This window comes from Puma concolor, chromosome C2, assembly GCF_028749965.1.
Source record: "Puma concolor isolate L17-30 chromosome C2, mPumCon1.1.hap2, whole genome shotgun sequence".
NCBI lineage: Eukaryota > Metazoa > Chordata > Mammalia > Carnivora > Felidae > Puma > Puma concolor.
Window position 1 is genome coordinate 1426860 of NC_141675.1, and position 20610 is coordinate 1447469.

At 50.8% G+C, this 20610-nt stretch overlaps 1 long non-coding RNA gene across 1 annotated transcript; it reads left to right on the plus strand.

The window, feature by feature from the left end:
* The first annotated feature begins 15945 nt into the window (after positions 1-15945).
* On the plus strand, positions 15946-20380 carry LOC147577035 (uncharacterized). Its single transcript, XR_015255908.1, has 2 exons — positions 15946-18246; positions 20247-20380. It is a non-coding gene; the product is annotated as an uncharacterized LOC147577035 (long non-coding RNA).
* Positions 20381-20610: the final 230 nt, after the last annotated feature.

Genomic DNA, 20610 nt, shown 5'->3' on the forward strand with positions numbered 1-20610 from the left:
GGACTTTCCATCCGAGGTTGGGCTGTTGTACCCACTTTTTGTGAGACAGAAAGAGACGGTGCAGGGGAGGGGCAGAGAGAGAGGGAGGGAGAGAGAGAGAATCCCAAGCAGGCTCTGCAGGGCCCAATGTGGGGCTCGATCTCACAAACTGAGATCATGACCTGAGCTGAAATCAAGAGTTGGACACTCAACCAGCTAAGCCCCCCAGGCGCCCTGCTGTTGTCCCCACTTTAATTGAAGACATGTATTATGCCCAGAATTCGTGATCCCCAAAGACCACCAGGGAGCCCAGTCCGATGCAAAAGCAAAGAGCCTTTATTCGAGCTAGCTCGAGCTCAATCCCCCACCTGCACCTACGCAGCAGTGAGATACCGGAGAGAGAGAGAGCGGGTTTCAAAAGCACAAAGGTTTTATAGGGATCATGGCCTTAGCCGATTGGCTGGGGAAGGGTCGTGGCCTCAGCCGATTGGCTGCCAAAGTGTGGTCCCAGATCAGCAATTATCAGCGTCACCTGGAACTTGTTAAAAATGCAAATGTTGGGCCTGGTGGTCACAGACCCACTGAATCAGAAACTCCGGGGGTGGGGCTCAGCAATCTGTTTGAACAAGCCTTCCAGGAGATTCTGATGCCCCTGAAGTGTAAGAACCACTGTGTCTGAGGGTCTCTAACATGTTTGGCCTCAGTGTATACAGAACGTTTCTCACTGGTCACCTATGAACCATTGGCTATATAAATAGCTAGCTATATAAATACCTGTATAAATACCTATGCTGTGCTATATAAATACCTAGCACCAAACACCATCCCCAGAGACTCTGATTTAATTGGTTTGGGGAGGGGTCAGTTATTAAAATGCTCCCAGGTCATTCTAAGCCTGGACAGGGTTGAGGGCTCCTGCCTCCAGCCCCTCCCTGAGAGAAGCCCTCCCTCTTCCACTCACACTTTCCACGCCTCTCACACTCCCCTCCCTCCCCCCTCAGACTTGTGAAGAATGCATCAATCGGCAGCCTGCTTTCTTAGAAAACATAAGTTACTCAAGGGGAGGAGGCGTGGTCTGAGGTTTGAGCGGGAACTTCTTTCTGCGGCCACGTCGGGGACATAGTCACTAGTCAGCCGGCCTAGGTCTGCCCTTTCACATGCGTGTGCTAAGAGTGGGAGGGTGCTTATGCCAGACCTCAGAGGGGCAAAGGGGAGAAGGCGCATCCATCCGGAGCAGAGCTGAGACATCTGTTGGTAGAAAGGAACACCTTGAATGGGGAAAACTGAAAAAAAAAAAATCCTCCCTTGGCTGGCTCTGTTCTCTCTTGGTCCTTCCACACTTTCTAAGACCTCTCTTGAGGGACTAGGAAATTACATGTTTAAATAGATGGAAGGAATAAGCTAAGAAGAGTAACTTTTTTTAAAAAATCTTTTTAATGTTTATTTATTTTTGAGACAGAGCATGAACGGGGGAGGGTCAGAGAGAGGGAGACACAGAATCCGAAGCAGGCTCCAGGCTCTGAACTGTCAGCACAGAGCCCGACGCGGGGCTCGAACTCATGGACCATGAGAACATGACCTGAGCCGAAGTCGGACGCTTAACCGACTGAGCCACCCAGGTGCCCCAAGAGTAACTTTTAAGGAGGTCGCTGGTGGCCTGGTTTTTTTCCTGCCTGGCAACAGCCCCCGCCCCCACCTCCCTTCGACCATATCCTCTTCCTCCTGTGGAAGGCTTCTTCTTTGGGTGCTGGGGGCAGCCCGGCTGTTGTAAGGCACGTAGACAGCCCCCCACTGTTAGGGAAGATCGACAGAGGCTTCTTCTCGGCTCCACGGCAGGGTCATTCCACGCGAGCCTGGGACTCAGTGCTCTGGAATCACATCTCCCTTGAAAGAGCAGAGTCTGGTCGCGCGTCCCCTTTGCACACTTCCTTCCTTCCGTGGACCGCACCTCCACCGTCCTGCCTTTGGGCCACTACAAAGAATCCTCCCGAGCAGCTCCTGCTTTCTGTTTTTAACTAGCCTTTCCACAGCAGATGTAAAAGTAAATTCTCGTTCATTATAAAAAGTTTAGAAAACAGAGGTAACTCGAAAGAAGGAAAGAAAAGTTGCCTCCTATTCCATGACCCAGAGATTACTGTGTTCATGTATCTTTCTAAGCATGTGCATATGCCCGTGTGTATAAAAAGCTTTTGAGGGACACCTGGGTGGCTCAATTGGTTAAACGTATGACTCCTGATTTCAGCTTAGGTCATGATCTCATAGGTTGTGGGTTCGAGCCCCGAGTTGGGCTCTGAGCTGACAGTGCAGAGCCTGCTTGGGCTCATTCCTCTCTCCCTCTCTCTGCCCCTCCCTTGCTTATGCTCTCTCTCTCTCTCTCTCTCTCAAAATAAATAAGTAAAACTTTAAAAAAAATTTTTTTTAAAGCTTTTGAGAAGCAAAAGTGAGGTCAGCCTACTTAAAAACCAGCTTTGTGTCTTTTTGTGTCAAAAAATACGTTTCTGCAATATTGCTCTTAATAGTTGAAGATGTTACATCGCACCATCATTTTAAAAAATCCCCTATTTTGGGGCAATGAGATAAGTTCATTGCCCCCCCCTTTTTTTAAGTGTTACTTTTGTCTTCATTACTAATATAAATAAGATCTTAGGGAACATCCTTGATTATTTCCTTAGCATAAACTCTGGAAAGTGGAGTACTGTGCAACTTTTAGGGTTTTTGGATACATTTGGTCCAATTTATCTGCAGAAAAGCGGTAATAATTTTATCCCCTGCATTCTGGTTCATACTTGACATGGTGTTTTTCTTTAAAGTTCTGGAAAGTCGATGGGGCGCCTGGGTGGCGCAGTCGGTTAAGCGTCCGACTTCAGCCAGGTCACGATCTCGCGGTCCATGAGTTCGAGCCCCGCGTCAGGCTCTGGGCTGATGGCTCGGAGCCTGGAGCCTGTTTCCGATTCTGTGTCTCCCTCTCTCTCTGCCCCCCCCCCCCCCCGTTCATGCTCTGTCTCTCTCTGTCCCAAAAATAAATAAAAACGTTGAAAAAAAATTAAAAAAAAAAATAAAGTTCTGGAAAGTCGAGACATTCTGTAATCTTTTGAGAAAGAACCACAATTGCAGATCTATCCTATACAGAAAGCGTGCCTTCCATGACAATTCCATCTGAGAACTCAGGACCAAAACCTGCCCCAAAAGGCGATAAATTAGACCCGAATTTAGACGTGTCTGTGTCTCAAGACACTATCTCATTTCCAACAGCCCTTGAATACACATCTGGCCAACCCCCCCCACCCCCCAACCCCCGTGTTATTGGTGACCTAGGCTGGCTTCAACGCTGACCTACATAGAGAACACTTTGGATCTTATCACCAGCCCTCCGAACCATCTGGTCCTGGCTAAACAGGTTAGCCACGCAGTTGGAAGCTTCCTCCCTCGACTAGCTTTCTTCTTGCCAGTTTTCTAATAAAAAATATCTCCCTGCTCTCTACACATACAAAAAAGACGGTCTGGATATCTTTTGCGTATTTTTACCTGATCGCCAAACTGCTTATTTTTTAAACCTTGGCCATCGCACGCATTCTGTCGCAGCTCCCTGAAAGCCCCAGGAGCGAGTGGAAAGAGGAGAGAAAGAACGAATTCCTGTAGTCACAAGGACTTGGGCCTGAGGAGTTGCCCCTGCGTGTTATCTTGCTTCTGTTAATGTTTAAAATATTCGTGCTGGGGGGGGGAGGGAATTGCCCATTATTTTCAAAACTGAGATTCTGTGCCTCGCGACAAGGTGTTTTTGGTTTTTTTTAATTCCTGGAATTAAAGCAGAGTGTTGTTCCAAGCTCCCAAGCTATTTTTATCCGCAGCAGGATGCAGCATCCAACACCTGTTTGCACGTACGTCTACCCGCGTGGACGTTTGGATTCGTTACGTTGAAGGCGGAGCTAAGGGATGGCAAGCTTCGTGTTTTACCACCTGTGTGGAAGGGAATTGCTGGGGCACAAAAGCCTGTCTTCCTCGGTAGGCACTCATTTTCTCAATGATACTTTGGGATCTTAAAATCAGCCACATGAAAAAAAAAGATCTATTTTCAGAAACCTCGACTGTTAATTGCGTTGTGTTGTTTCGGTCTCTATTTGACCATGCAAAACATCCCTAGTGAGAGCCTGCTGTGGGCAAAGCCCTGTGCTGGTGCTGTGGAAGCTGTCCAGACAGAACCCCTAGTCCAGCTCTGTCACTGGCCAGCTGACCTGAAGGGGTCCTACGCACCTTTAAAGCCAGGCCCTCGGGACACCTCTCTCTCTCTCTCCCTCTCTCTCTCTCTCTCTCTCTCTCAAAATGGCAGGGAGAGAACCACCCAGGTGGCTCAGTGGGTTTAGCTTCCGGCTCTTGTTTCAGCTCAGGTCATGAGTTCGAGCCCCATATCAGGCTCTGTGCTGACAGTGGGGGGCCTGCCTGGGATTCTGTCCGTCTTTCTCCGCCCCTCCCTGGCTCGTGTGTGCTCTTGGACACTCATTCTCTCACTCTCTTTCCCTCTCAAAATAAATAAACTTTAAAAAATAAAGCAAGGCACGTGGACTTCTTGCCCCCGGGGCACTGACTCCCCTGCACTCGTGGGCTCCTCCCTGCGGGGTGCGGGGATGTCCTCAGCACCCTCAAGCTGGCATCTCCGGCCCCAAGCCAGAGAGACCCCTGGATCCGTCCGGACATGGGGCAGGTCAGAGCTGCGGGAGCTGTCCCCCCCAACCAGGGATGCAAACACTGGTCAGCCCAACAGCTGCTGAGGTGGCACCAAAGGGGTCCGATCCGGCACCTGACACGATCTGTAGTCATGTAATGCCGCCTTTATGAGACGTTTTGCTATAAAAAAATATGTATGTGCAATGAGGACAGAAGGGTGTGATGAAAGCTCAGGCACTCATTACCCAGCTCCGACCGTTGAACTCTGTCCCCTGTTACTCCCTCATTCAGTGACTCCCAGACACCGTGTCGTTTCAGCCATTAATACTTGAGGGTGCATCTGTAATCGGTGAGGGCTTTTTAGAAATGCAAGCACCACACCATGATTCACCCTAACAAAATTAACAGTCAATCCTTATTATTCGATCAGTTCTCTTAAAGATGTCTCCTCAGGGTTGTTTTGTTTTGTTTTGAAATCAGGGTCCAAGCAAGGCTCAGGCATTGCTTTTGACGGTTCCTATCTCTTGGGTCTTTTTGATTCTTTAACAATTTCCACTCGTCTTGTCCCTTTTCAATGATGTTGATTTGTTGAGGACACTAGGTCATTTAGCTGGTAGAACGTCCCACATTCTGGATTGGGCTGCTTGTGTCTTTACGGTGCTGCTGAATTTCTTCATCAATCCCTATATTTTCGGTAAACTTTAGAGATCCAGAGCCTCGATTAGTTTCAAGATCAGTTGTTTTAAGGCAAGAATGTGCCCGAGGTGGGGCCGTGTATTGTGCGTTGCATTGCCGTTTACAGCGGTAGATCAGAGGGCCAAATGGGTAAGGAAGAGATGGGCTTTGGACCTTCTCAATCTGACCTCCAAATCCGTTCTTTTAGCCACTACCCCATCCCGCAGGAGGGACAAGTGCTTCATTTTCATACCTTGCTCTCTTCCGAGAGTCCCTGTTCCCAGCAGCCACCCTTTCCCAGGACCAAGGAGCTGTGAGTCAGCTCACGTGGTTTAAACCAGGGAGGAAGACAGGCTCAGGGTTTCCAAGCAACAGGGGGGTGCCTGACGGTGTGGCTACTTTTCCCTTCCGGGTCGTGGTGGGAGCCTTGAGAGGCGGGAAGGGTCTGGGGAAGGTCGAGCCTCTGACGAGAGTTTTCCCTGGCCCCCGCATTTCCCTTTGGCCCTAAAACCTTCAGGCTCCAGCTGTGAGTATGTCACATGTCAAAGGGACTGAGGGCTATGACAGAACATGATCGCATTTTCAGGCTTCACGCGGTCTTTACGTGACTTTCCTATTTCCTTACCTTGCCTTCTTTTCACACCCTCTTCGGCTCTGATTTTTCTCATGAGGTGAGATAGGGTTTCCATTGGCCTCATCCATCTTGTCCCTTCCTCATGGGACAAGGGACTTTCCGCACACACACTGAAATTGCACTGCCAAAGGCAGCCAAGGTAGCCGTTAAGTTCTGCCCTCTGAGGTCCCTGAAAGCCCCACACCTGCGAATCTACCTCCACCCTGTAGGTGGGGAGAGGGCTGCACGAGAGAACTCCTGGTCAGGTTCTGGGACCCTGAGTCCCGGGAGCTGAGGATTGGAGAAGGCAGAGGAGATAGAGACAGACAGAGAGAAAGGCCATCTGGTGAAAAATAGAGAAGGGCGCCTGGGTGGCTCGGCCAGTTGAGCATCCGACCCTTGCCTTCGGCTCACGTCATGATCTTGAGGTTCGTGGGATCGAGCCCTGCGTTGGGCTCTAGGCTGACAGTGCAGAGCCTGCTTGGGATTCTCTCTCCCCCTCTCTCTGCCCCTGCTCCACTCGCACTCTCTGTCTGTCTCTCTCTCTCTCAAAATAAATAAATAAACATTTTTAAAAACTTAAAAAAAAGGAAAATAGAGAAATCGATCGCACCTGCCTCTGGCCCATGTGTGTTTCTCCTCGATTCACCCAAGAGGAAAGTGTGTTCTTTCTGCCTAAGGGCTGTCTGTGCTGCGGGCCTCCTACATGTTGTGGGCCATGACAGAGAGGACAGTTGGGACATTTGTTCTCGCCTTTTGTGGTGGCTGTTCTCTTCTGTGCCCTCCTCTCCTTCATTTGCACGTAATATTTGCCGAGCTTCTGGCAGTTTGCAAAGCCAGGATCCTTCACGATGCCTTCAAGACGGAAGGTGCCGGAGCAACGCTCACAGTCCCTTGCCTGTGGCGCCCCCACGGCGAAGCAACCGAGCTGGGGATGGAACCCACGTCCCTGGCACGCCCAGTGTCTTCCCCTACCACGCCCTCCTTCTGCACAAGCTTCGCCGCAGAGAAGCAAGAGGGGCTCGGGGGTCACTTTCTTCAGGGCCCGGTGACTCCGCTTCCCAAGGGCTCAGTGGAGAGGGCGAGCTGCGTTTGCGCTGCTTGTGGTCAGTGGCCTGTGGCAAAGGGTCAGCCGGCTTTTCAGAGCGGGAAGGAATGTTTTTGTGAGGTCTCCCTTTTCTGCTCTAATTACTAAAGGCATTTGCACCGCACAGTGGGGCCTCCTCGGTACACATTCTTTGTTGACTTCGTGGTTGTTGATGTGGTTTGTGTTTGGGCCTTTTAAATCAAAAAAATCACCTTTTCTCCAATGCCAGGAGTCACATTTGCTCATTTTGAGAATATTAGGAAAAGAGAGAAAAGCAGAAGGAAGACAAGAAAGTTTGTGCAGCCTCTCCCGCCTCCCTGAGGCAAGTGAGGACGCGGGGGTTCCCTCTGTCTTCCGGCCGCCGCTGCCCCTCCGGATCCTTGCCCCAAGCTGGTCTGTTTCTGGAGCCTCATGGGCAGGCCCCGGGCCCTCGGCTTAGGCCGGCTTCGGCGACTTGGGAGGCCTGCCAGAAGGAAGGAGAGCGAGGGGAGGAATTTATGGGCCTGGCTCTCTCTGCAAGGTCACCTCTGCTGAAGGCCACTGCCCCTCTCAAGGCCCAGGGGCCTAACGAGACAGCGTCTCCCCGCAGACTGTCTCCCTGACTATCTCCGTTCTCCTTCTCTCGGGCCTAAGAGGGGTGAGGCACCGGTCACTCGGCCTCCGGTCGTGCCCTCACACGCCCACACTTTGCTAAATAATCCCCGCCCAGGTCATCCTGCTATGAATGTGCCATCTGCCTTTCTGTCGGGAACCCGATTGATTCACCTTCTGACTCACTGACATTTTGAGACCTTTCCTTCCGAGCTCCCATTGCTATGACATTTTCTGAGGTTTCCAAAGCAAGGTATGGGGTGGTACCTGGCATAAACTTGGGGATCCCGGGGAGAGAAGGCATTTGATATCGCGGCTATTGTCTGGCACCCCCTCCCCACCACCCAGGCCCAGGCGCACGTCCCTGTGCAGTGATGGGAGGGATTCCACACCCCCACGCTCTCCCAAACACCTCCGACTCCCGCTGCCCCTGCACCTCCGTTAAAGTCACTCCTTCGGTGACCAGGATTTTCTCCGCAAGGTCGCAGTTGGAGAGGAGGAAGGCCTCTGGCTTGCTCGTGCCGAGGCCTTGGCACAAAATGCCACCTCAGGCCCCCACTCGCTGGCTGAGCTTCTTGCCTTTCTTGTCACAGCTTGGATGTGGCTTCCCCACGAAGGCCCTGAGCTCTGCCCCCTGGGGGGGAGGGGGCCTTCCTCACAGCTCTTAGACACCGTCTTGTACCTCACCCGAGACTGTGAGGTCCGCGAGGGCAGGAACCGTGCCTGCCCACCCTTCCTCCTGGCACCTACCATAACACCTGGCCCGTGATACACTCTCCACAAAGAGGCTGGACGTTGCACGTTTGGGACATCCTCCGGGATCAAGTTTCTCCACTGGATCCGTTTTGAAGGACCGTCTCCAGTCGGAGGAAACTTGATTTCTTCCCTGAAGATCGTGTGCGTATGACAACCCATTCATCCGTTCCCACGGGGACTGATGTGATGAGCCCCTAGACAGGTGGGTTTGCTGGAGGCGGGCCTCTGTCAGAGACCCTTGTGGGGTTGTTGACATGGGAGGAGGCAGACGGGTATAAAAGAGACACGGAGACGGGGAAAAAACTATTCTATTGTTTTCCCAAGAGCCAGGTATATTTTAAAAAGGTCGCTGCTGCTGAAAGTCATAGGAAGAGAAACCTCAGAGCAATTTCAGCCTCCTGGGGTCACTTCTGAATTTATCGACCTTATTTAACTTTACCTTTTAGTGTGGGGTCAAGGGAGCTCTGTGCACTAGTGAAATATCTAAAACCTCTCTTTTTGAAGAAAATACTCTCTATTTGCATGAAGTAACACTGAAAGGTTTATAAGACACTGATAGTGGTGACTTCTAGGGGGAGGGACGGAGAACCAAGTAGACTGGGGAGCCGTGGGAATGAAACTTCTTAATTATACCTTTTACTATTGCTTTGACTTTTGAATCACAGGAATTTAAAATATATATATACATATATTTTAAATTTTTTTAACGTTTATTTATTATTAAGAGACAGAGTGTAAACAAGGGAGGGGGAGAGAGAGAGGGAGACACAGAAGCACGCTCCAGGCTCTGAGCTGTCAGCACAGAGCCTGACGTGGGGCTCGAACCTATGCACTGTGAGATCATGACCTGAGCCGAAGTTGGACGTTCAACCGACTGAGCCACCCAGGCACCCCTAAGATACATTAAAAAAAAAAAACAAAAACTTACGTTTAAAAAAACCTTCACCGAGAGGACCAATAACCTTCAGACTTTTACTCCAAGCCGCTTAGGTGGGGCAAAGACATCTTCGATAGCAAACTGTTATCATACAAGTAGCTTGCTTTCTGGGGGGGGGGGGGGGGGTATTATGTAAACGCTTGCTTTTGCAATAGGGGTACCCGTGATTCCTATCTGAGCCACAGTGGATGCACATCTTCCCATCTAGTTATTAGAAAATTACAGGACCCAAATACTGATGCGGCGGTTATGGAATCCTAAGCATCACAGAGCAGATCAGATCATCTGTAACCAACTACAGTACACGGATACCATAGTAGCAACAACTGATGAAAGATAACAAAGCTTGCTTCCTCCGAAGTGTGGGCACTGTGACCTTCTACAGTCACGCGTGCACAGCAGGACCTTTGCAAGTCGCCACATGTCACATGGATGACAGGATCCAGGATGCAAGGCAGAGTAAAAGTATTCTAGTCACACAGAAATTCTGGTTCACAAATTCCAAATTCAGTCATCCTTAATGATTCACTTAATAAGTTACCGGTAAGAAGGGATGAGTTCTCCATAAATGACAGTTGAGGGATTGGGTGGCGCTCACTCAGACGAGCAGAAGTCAGGACTCACATGTTTGGAGAGCGGTTTGCATCCATCAGAGAATTCTGGCATCCCACCGGTGGCCTTCCAGCCCACCTTGAAAATGGCTATATTAGGGGCGCCTGGGTGGCGCAGTCGGTTAAGCGTCCGACTTCAGCCAGGTCACGATCTCGCGGTCCGTGAGTTCGAGCCCCGTGTCGGGCTCTGGGCTGATGGCTCAGAGCCTGGAGCCTGTTTCCGATTCTGTGTCTCCCTCTCTCTCTGCCCCTCCCCCGTTCATGCTCTGTCTCTCTCTGTCCCAAAAATAAATAAACGTTGAAAAAAATTAAAAAAAAAATGGCTATATTAGAATTACTGTGCTGCCGAAGTCATAAAGATTTTGGACTCTGATGGAAAAGACCACTCATCCAAAGCATGTTTTTTCCCAGTAGGAAGTTAAGTCTTCGAATGAGGAAGGTCCTTCTGATGTATCAGCTTTGGCATCTAGGACAGCTTTTGCAGAAAGAACTTGCTATATGAGCCGGCTGCAAACACGAGGAAAATCTTTTTACAAGAGGTTTATAAGAGCTGATAAGTATCGAGTAGCTCCGCCCCTTCCTTCCACTGAACCACAGCTAAGCTTTCCATGGCAAAGATGGTGGGGTTTTTGAGACAATGGTTTTGGACTCCTTTGCTTCACTATGCTCTGGTCCCCTTGACCCTCTTGTACTAGAATCTTCCCAGCATCCGCCCTGTTTGTCCTGTCTCTCAAGTCTAACTCTACACTCGTCCTTTGGGCTTGGGGACCCTCTTGGGCTTCTCCAGCCTTGACCATCTCACGCTATCATTTGCCACTGACGTCCCACTGCCTACATCTGTGCGTTACAGATAACCTTTCATCCGACCCCTCTTCACTTCCCTTCCAGCTCCAGTGAACGAGAGGCGAGGTGGGATGAACTAAAATGAAATCGTCAAGGCTCTTGAATCCAAACTCCTCTGCTTCTCGGCCTGCTGTAATCAACCATTGGGTACGCTTAGGGACAAATCCATGGTCAGCCATGTGGTATGGATCTGGACTTTCTAGGAACTGAGAATATGCACGCATTAGGGTTGACAATCAGCTGGTTAAACACCGAATCATTTTCCTGTCACTGGTGTAACCATTGTCCCACTGCCCCGACCACCTAGACTCCTTTCCTGGAACTCCCTGGACCTTCCTCTAATCCTGAAACTTCGGGGGCACTGTCTGGCCAACAGGGGGTGGATGTGGGGGGTCAGACCTTGGCTGGGTACCCTAGGCAGCAACCATTCTGATTGGTCGAAACTGAGCCATACTAGTTGCTGTAGATCTTAAATATCAACCCTGTGCAAGTGAGCCCCGGGCAGGATTTGATATTTGAAAATGGAGAAGAAAAAACAGTCGCGAAGTGCCTGCTGTGTAGGGTTCTCCCAGCCAGCAGCCTCTTCTTTTTAAGGCTGCCCCAGAGACGGGAGGGTTTGTTTGTAACAAGCAGATGACTTAGTAAATATTGCTTTTGCCAAAACTCCAGTGGTCCCCGAATGTTAGGTGCTAATCAAGCCCGTGTTATTATTAGGCACGTGGTCTATGTAGGTAGGTCATCGCCAAGCACTGGCATGACGGAGAGCAAGGAAAAACAAAGGAAACGAGCTAAGCCTGGATGGAAGCTGGGAGGCGTATGGTGACCCCTTCTCCGAGCGGGAAACGTGCCTGAAATCTCTGTTGTCTTCCGAAGGCCTTGGTCCCCTCGCCCGAAACATGAGGGTCATATGAACACCCCCCTTCACCAGTGTCTTGGGAGTATAGACGAGAAGCAGGCCTCTTCAGCAGAGAGGGAGGGAACGTACCAGAGAAGAGCATTGGGAGATCCAGCCTCATCCTGTGGCTGGAGACCCGTGGCCACTGCCTCTTCAGGGTAGTGTTTGGCTTCTGCTGTACCCAGTGGCCCCTGAGAGGGAGTGTGGCCGTGAGAGCAAGCCGGAAAGAGCTCCGCGAGCCCGAACTCCCAACCGAAGGAAACGGCAGATGCGTGCGTCCGATTCTGCTTGGACGCAGATAGGCTTTTGTCAGATGCTCACAGGAAGATGACTGTGTCAAACTCTCAACCGTCTGGACAAAGTTCAGGATTGTTCTTCAGGGAGACTTCTTCCTGAGCAATAAGGAACACACGCGTTTCCTAAGCATCCTGTTGGGCGGTGACGCGCCCTTCCTTCCCAAGGTGCTCTGAGCCGGAAGGCTGTCCGTGCGGGCAGGAGAGGTGGCTGGGTGGTGTGGGGGAGGGCGGTGGGGCCAGGGGAGGGCCGTGGGATTGGGGGAGGGCAGTGAGGCCGGGCGCTTCCGGGAATATGGCCAGATCCTGGACTGAGTAGAATGCTCAGGGCATCCGAGGGTGGAAGGACGAGGCAGGGCAGGAGGAGGCAGTCTATCTCCCCATGCTGATAACAGCTCTGGAGGAGGTTTCCAGACTGGGGCATCTCATCTGAACCTGGCTGAGAAACACTCAGGAGAAAGATCAGGAAGAGCTGACCTCAGGCCAGGCTGCAAGGAGCGGGCAGGGTGGCGGATGTTATGGGACAGTGGAGCCCGAAGTGAACCCTGAGCACGCTCCTTTTTTTTCTTTCGATTGAGTACAGTTGAGACATAAGGTTACACCAGTTTCAGGTGCGGAACATCGCGATTTGACAAGTTTATACACGATGCTGTGTTCGCCACAAGCACAGCTACCGTTACATCCCTACTACAGCATCATTGACTATGTTCCTTACGTTCCGCTTTTTCGTCCTGCGACCTCTGCCTTCCATCCCTGGAAGCCTGTGTCTCCCTTTCCCCTTCACCTCTTACCCAACTGCTCCTGCCCCCATCAGTAGTTCGTTCTCTGTGTTTATAGGTCTGACTCTGCTCTTTGTTTATTCGAGTTTTTTTAGATTCCATTTATATAAGTGGCATTGTATGGTATTTGTCTCAGTCTGATCTATTTCAATTAGCATAATACCCTCTGGGTCCATCCGTGTCTCAAATGGCACTGTCTCATCCTTTTTTATGGCTGCATAATATTCCAGTGTGTGTGTGTGTGTGTGTGTGTGTGTGTGTGTGTTTACCACACTTTCCTTACCCATTTGTCTATTGATAAACACCAGAATTGCTACCATGCCTCGCCTCTTGTAAATGCTGCGGTAAACATAAGGGTGCGTGAATCTTTTCAAGTTAGTGTTTCCCTGGGTAAACACTCAGTACTGGCATTACTAGATCATAGGGTGGTTCTTGTTTTTAACTTTCTGAGGAACCTCCATACTGTTATCCACAGTGGCTGCACCAGTGTGCCTTCCCACCAACAGTGCATGGCCATTCCTTTTTCTCCGTATCCTCACGGAAACTTGTTTCCTTTCTTTCTTTTTTTTTTTTTAAAGAAAAACAAAAACTCAGCTAATGTGTGCTTTTCTTGTTTTATAGAACACGGGAGGTGGACCCACACTTTTAGTTCTATTTGCGATTGAATAAGCACGTGTAGCCCTTACTAGGTGCCAGGCACTCTTCTAGGGTTTAGCCCCCAGGACAGTCAGAGGTAGTCTGATTACTCCCATTTTGCAATGGAGAAACCAAAGCACGGAAGGGCTAACTGGCTTGTCCAAGGTCAGAACAGCCAGGATTGGACCCAAGGCAACCTGGCTTCCAAGTCTGTGCTCTTGACCCTTGACTTGATTTTTTTTTTAAGTGGACTTTATTTTTTAGAACAGTTTTAGATTTACAGAAAAATTAAGATAGTACGGAAGGTTCCACGACCTTCCTTACCCTGTTTCTAGTATTTATAAACATCTTACATTAGCATGGCACATTTGTTACAATTAACAAACCCCTATTAATACATTATTAACGAAAGTCCATAGTTTATTTGGATTTCCTTAGCTTTCACCTAATGTCTTCTTCTGATCCAGGAGCCCGTCCAGGACTGTATCATGTCTAATCCTCAGGCTTCCTTAGGATCCCCTTGGGCTGTCGCTGTTTCTCAGACTTCCTTGTTTTTGACGACTTTGATGATTCTGAGGAGCGCCGGTCAGGTGTTTGGGGAGGTATCTGATGATTTTTCTCACAATGAGACTCAACCCTTGACTTTTGATAGTGACGGCGAGTTCTTGCAAAGCAGGTATAAACGCACCAGGGACATCCATGTTGGTCCTGCCATTATTGGGCAGAATTCCACACGAGGCCTTTTTCTCTTACACGTATGTTTCTTTTCAGAAGGCAAAGGATACTCTTGTACTTGTGCCAAAGTCATCTGGTTCCAGTGAAAAGAAATCATCCTAACCCAGGCTCCCTGCTGGTGAGAGGCCCTTGGTCAATGCTAGGCCCCGTATTTCAGGGTCACAGATTGCATTTGTTTCCCTCAGCCCTCCTGCCTGGCCTTGTTTGTCACCATTAAGGCTGGGGGACCCCGAAGCCCGAGTCTCGGCATGGCCGGCTGCCTCCCCGCTCCTACCCCCGGGCTCTGTCCCTTGCCACTGTCCCTCTCTGCTGTCTCTGTGGAGGCATCTCCTCAGCCCTGCACGTGCACTTCTGCGGAAGCCTCCCCTCCTCCCGGCCTTCCCCAGGTGCTGTCCTGGCGGGTGGACCACCGTCCCAGGCGAGAGACCACACCGCTAGATGGATCCTCACAGGCCAGCCTGGGGACACGCCCATTCGATCTTCCCAGGGAGAACCCCAATCATGAAGATGTTTACGCGCCAGAGAAATGCTTGAGATGTGGTCTTGAGATGATAAAAATACACACAACCTTTCAAAACCATGGCAACACAAGAGGCAGGAATGCTGCCAGTTAAAAAGCATTTAAAATATGGCCACAGGCTGCAGGTTTGGAAACAGAGTAGATTAGGAAAACAGCTGGATGGAATGGAGTCCTGCCTTCGTTCTCCCCCCTACCGTGACCCAGGTGAGAGCCCCACCGAGCTCCAAGCCGAGCCCCCTATGAACATCAGCCGGGAGTCAGGAAGGGAAGGGGTGCGGTGCAGGAATTTCCCAGCCATCTCCAACAGGTGCAGCCCCCCGCTTCCAATCTCTCCCCTTCCCCAGTCCAGGCGGTCAGGTAGCCAACAGCTTCCTCGCTCACGTCCTTCCCAACCGTCCTCGTCCAGGGTTGAGTCACTGTCCTCCATTCCCCACCTTTCGCTGCATCCACACCCTCTGCGTGTGACTCTGCAGATCCTCCGACAATTTTCGAAGAGGAACACGTCTACTGCCCTGCAACTCTGGGCTTGACCCGGGAATATTAGCAGATGTGACGCACGTGGTGGCTTGAGATGTGCTTGTGTGACGGGGCGTGACCTCTTGTGCCTCTGCCATCGCCGTGAGAAGAACGTGCCCCAGCTAGCTCGCCGGTCCCCGGAGGAAGAGAGACATGTGGCACAGACCCAGACCCAAACTGCAGCCTGGAGCCCAAGCCAGCTGATCCCAGCCGACATCAGCCAAACCGCGCTGCTCTACGGGGTCTGAGTAGAGGCTCGGCGGTATGTCGCCGAGGCTTCCAGCCGTCCGGTCCCAGCAGTAGCTTATGGACATACAGGTCCACCCTCCAGCCCCTCTTGGAAACATACACAAGAGGAAGGTGTCCGGGAACAGGCGGCCTCATGGGAATCCTTGTCCCAGGAGACTATTCCTTCCTCGTGTGAGTCTCAATAGCGATGTCATAGTCTCTGTGACTCACCTCTCCCAGGAGGCTTTAGTGTGTTAGTAATAACACTCATTAGCGTTCACCTGGGGTTTTATAAGCAGGAGGTGACAGTGACTGGCAACCATCTTCTGAGGTTTGGGAAAGGCCAGGATTATGACGTCCATTTTGCCAAGAGGAAATAAAAAACAGACAAGGCGGGTCACTCACCAGGACTGGACCAGGAGGCAGCTCTCTGGAGGAAGCAAGAGAGGAGTTCCTTACACCCGGGGGGAAGTCATATGTGTGCGTTTTAATTTTTATAAACTCTTCATATAAAAGGGATGCATGCCAGTTGTAGAAACATAGGAAAATGCAGAAAGCGTAAAAAAAAAAAAAAAAAGTTCCTGGGGCGCCTGGAACTCAGTCGGTTAAGCGTCCGACTTCAGCTCAGGTCATGATCTCACGGTTTGTGGGTTCGAGCCCCGCGTGGGACTCTGTGCCGGCGGCTCGGAGCCTGGAGCCTGTTTCCGATTCTGTGTCTCCCTCTCTCTCTGCCCCTCCCCCCACTTGCACTCCGTCTTTCTCTCTCAAAAATAAATAAACATACACAAATTTAAAAAGGAAAAAAAGAAAGAAAAAGGAGCCCCTGGTCAGCAACATGGGGCCTGGGGCTGCGGGTGGTGCCCTGACTCTTCCAGGCTCCCTCAGGCTCTGCAGACAGTTCTGTTCTCAGGGAGAAAGCAGGGGTGTGGGCTGGAGCTTTCCATCACGACTTGACTCAGCCACCGGACTGGCCGAACTGGGTTAACCCTGGCCGCACTCCCCGCACTCCCGTGTTCCTCTCCCTCCAGGTCGGGCTGAGACCTCCTCCCTCCTTCCTTCCGCCTCTCTCGCCCCTACCCAGAGTGCTCTGGAGCACCTACTGCCCTGCGTTGTAACTTTTCATTTACAAGTCACGAGCCTCTCCTGGATGCAAGCTCCTTGAGGGTGTTACTGTCTTTGTGTCTTCAGCAGGTCAGCGCGAGAACGAATGCTGTCCCACCCAGGAACATCCAGAATGCGCCAAGAACAGACTGAGGGCTGGGGGTCGATTTGGGAGAAGCAGCCAGGGTTTCTTCTTCGTGAATATGTTTCATCGCAGAGTTCCTTTGAATTGGAGAAATTACAACTCCGATGATAGGCTCCGTGGTTGGTTGGGGTCCCGACATCACCTATCCCCGTGCCGTGAAGGTTTCGGGTCTTGTTCTCATTTGACTTTACGCTGAGAGCCAAGTCTTAGCCAGAGCAGGATATATATTTAAAAAAAATAAAAATAAAAAATAAAAACCCATCTGCCCAGCTTTCCTTTAAAGCAGTCGTTCTCAAACTGCTCAATACCAGAAGGGTCAGGAGCGCTTGTCGAAACACAGAATGCTGAGCTCCACTCCAGAGGTCCTGACTCGGCATTTCTAACGAATTCCCACCTGGTGTTGATGCTGCTGGTCCGGGAACCACACTTGAAGAACTGCTAGTCTCAATGATTTAAGCTGGCTCCTGGATACGGTGACCTCCTCCCAAGTCCGAGGAGCTGGCTCTTTGGCCCGGCTGTGCCACGGCCCGGCTCCGTCCACCCTCACGCCAGGACTGCTCCGTCTCTGCTTTGCGGTCTGCGTAGGCACACGGGGACATTGCAGCCCGTGTCAAAAGGCCACGAGGGCCTGAAAGTTACTGTAGCAGAATCAGAAACCTTACCAGGGTCCCTGCTAGCTTTTAGGAGAAGCACTTGAAGCTTCGGGGAAGAGAAGTTTACATCCTGGGAAAACCCCGGCTCCAGCAGCCAAGCTTTGAACAGGAGGCAGCAGCCGGGTGTCTCCCCCACCCCCTTCCAAAGGCCATGGGACTCCCGGCCGTCATCTGTGAGGGGCTCCGTGTACTCTCCACACTGCCTGGTCTGTGCCTCAGCCCACAATCTCTTTCTTTCTTGAGCCTTACAGGAGAAGGTGAGAAGGGCTAAGATATGCGTTCCCTGTCACAATTAAAATAAAGTCCAAACTCCTGACCGTGGCCTGCCTGGCGCTCAGACCTCCTCTCCCTGCTCTCCAGCTCGTCAGCTCCACTCTGACCCTCTGGCCTCCCTGCTGTCCCTCCAACACCAATCTTTTTCCGTCCTGAATCTCTGCGTTCCCGCTGTCTGCTAAGCCAAGGATCCAGATGGGACACGAGACTGGTGGTTCAGACGGCCCCTCTCCAGAGAGAGCTTCCTGTTCCCCCTCCATAAGGCAGCCCCACTTCCCACCCATTCCTTCTGTCCCCATCTTCAGAGGACTTGTCACCATCTGACACCATCTCCAGGGTGGAAGTTCCACGAAGGCCACAACCTCGTCTGCCTTTCACAGCCGTGTCCCCGGCACCTGGACCGTGCCTGGCACATCATACGGGTTCAATAAAGATTTATGGAAGGAATCTGTGGCCTCTGCCGGATATACTACGAGAGGCAAGGTCTAGCATCCTTAAGCGACATACCCCAGACCTTGATTCTAAAGTCCAGAGTCTGGCTCCGGGTTTACTGCCTCACAGCTTGTTCAGATGGGAAGAACCGGGATCACAGATGTCGCCGCTACTGTCACTCTGGACAAAGCCCTCAACTTGTGTTGCCCCGACCTGCCTCACCTACCAAATGGCTGGATAACATCGGTGTCGCCTGCCCCCAAGACTGTGTCAAGGCTCAGATGAGGTAATTGCTGGGAAAGTGCTCTGCCAGGGAAAAGGCGTTGACAGCTTTGAGGGTTGGGGCTGGTTATACTTCTCTGCGCCTTTAAAATCTGCACACGGCATTTAATTTTACACGAGCTTTTCATTCTGGTAGTTTTAAAATAATAAAGCATCGTTGAACTTCTTCATAAGCATAAGGTAAGCCCATTCCAGACTAAAAACAAAATCTAAGGAGTTACATTTGAAAAAGAAATTCTGGAATCTGAGCCCCTGCTAAGAGTCTCTTACTTTGGTCTTTTCTCTGCCTCCGTTTTGCTACCCATGCACGCACGTGCCCGCTGTCTCCCCAAGGCAGCTGGGCTTTCTGCTTGGCACTAAGGAAATTCAGTGTAAGTTAAAGAGCAGTTTGGGGTCTACATCCCTAATCCCAGCAACAGGTGAGGATGTTAAGTGACGTTAGTTGACTTCAGATAAATGGCTGGATTAGAGAGATCTGAACCCCCCATGTGGCTGAGATGCAGTCTCCCCTGGTCACGTGGGCTTCCAGCTCTCACCTGGTCGGGGAACTGAAGGAGTAAAGTCCTCCTGGAGAAGCCCCTGGGGGTAGGGTTGCCAGTAAACTCTAACAAGTAAAAATAGAAGATGCCCAGTTGCATCTAAACTTCAGGTAAGCGACAAATCAGGTTGTACTATAAGCATACCCCATGAGATGTCTGGGCCATACTTATGCCAAAAGAAGTATTCACTGTTTACCTGAAGTGTGGTTCCAGCGTGTGCCCTCTCTTTTATCTGGCAAGCTACCCTCGAGGGCCTGTTCTGATCTTCAAGTCCTCAGCCCTAAGAATGGAGGGGCACGGAGACCGTACTTTTCCTAACCCACTTTACCCTACACGTGAGAAATGCTTTGCTATCAGTCTCCACTCCAATTCCGTTTCCTCCCTTCCCAGGGCTGGCCCGTCGGTCAAGGGCAATGAGCGAATGTAACCTTAGGTAACCCGTCTGCCTGGGCTGTTGCTAAAATGCCGCCCACGCAGCCACCGTCCTTGGAATCAGCAGGGCACTTCCCAAAGCGTGGATGGCAGAAAAATGCTCAGGTCCTAAGACGAACCAGGACAGGAGTGTTTTATAGATGTTGGGAGCATTTGATTCTTAGATAAAGGGCCTGGGAGACCCGGAACACGTCCCTGAATGCAGAGCAAAACTCCTGTGTCAGCCTATTCATCTTGGTATTACTAAACACTACCTTTATCACTAATAATACCTCACACCCATGTTGTGCTTTTCATCCAGAGATCTCTACGTACAGTATTAGCATTGAGCAGCTCAGCCCGATGACCCGCGGATTATGTAATTATACAGAGAGCTTCCTCGAGGTAGAAGGGTTGGCCCTTCCTAGAACAGACCTGGATGGCAACTAGGAATAGTTGGGTCCAAACAAACCTGAGCTGGGTGACAGACGTTTCAGTACGTGTCCGCCCCCCCCCCCCCCCAACACACACCCTGTTAGACTGCTGGCTTCTCAAGTACAAGCTTGGTACTGTCTGCTTGTTTTTAATCTCCAGCATTTAGCACAATGGCTGGAATACAGCAAGCGCTCAGTAAATGTTTGCTGAGTCAATGGATGAGTGGTGAGCAAACATGTTAACCTGGAAATAAGCTCGGCCTTTCTTCCTCTGCTTCTCTTGCACATGGGGTGTGAAGCAGTGGCTGTCAGCCCTATGTTGATATGTCCTCAGATCATTTGCTATTTCTGGGCACACGGGCTCTCCTGGTGCTTCCACTCCAGGCTTATCCGCATCTGCGCATCAGAGGACACCCCCAGGCTACTGGAACAGCTTTGGGTCTGCCCCGTATGTCCCACTCCTGCAGCCCTTAACCACAGATGGAGGCGTATAGGCTACCAACTCTCCAACTCTCTCATCTCTGATGGGGACATGTAAGTGTGACCCATACTGTGCCAACAGTACCCTCCTAGGGACTTGGCTTGACATCTAGTCTTGTTTGTTCTTCTACCCTTCCCAGGCCTGTTTCTGCACCCTGAGTACCTGTAAAACACCGGGAACACTTCCTAATGAGTCACTTTCACTGGAATATTCCGTCACGATCTGCTTCTGGGGAACCTAGCTTAAAACCGGCACATGTTGATTTCTTGACCGTGGCTCGTTTTCCCTGTCATTCCGACTCTTTTTCCTGCGTCAGGAAAGACTCTTTAATAAAATACAGCCACAGATACAGCAACAAGCACTCTTCCCATTGGATGAGAAGCAATGGAAGACAAGGAGCCATCAAGGCTTTACATCTGTTGGGGCAGAATGTAGAATTTTGGCTTTGAATTTTCCTGAGAAAAGACAGGGCAACAAGGTAAGCTTCTAACTCTTGTGCCCAT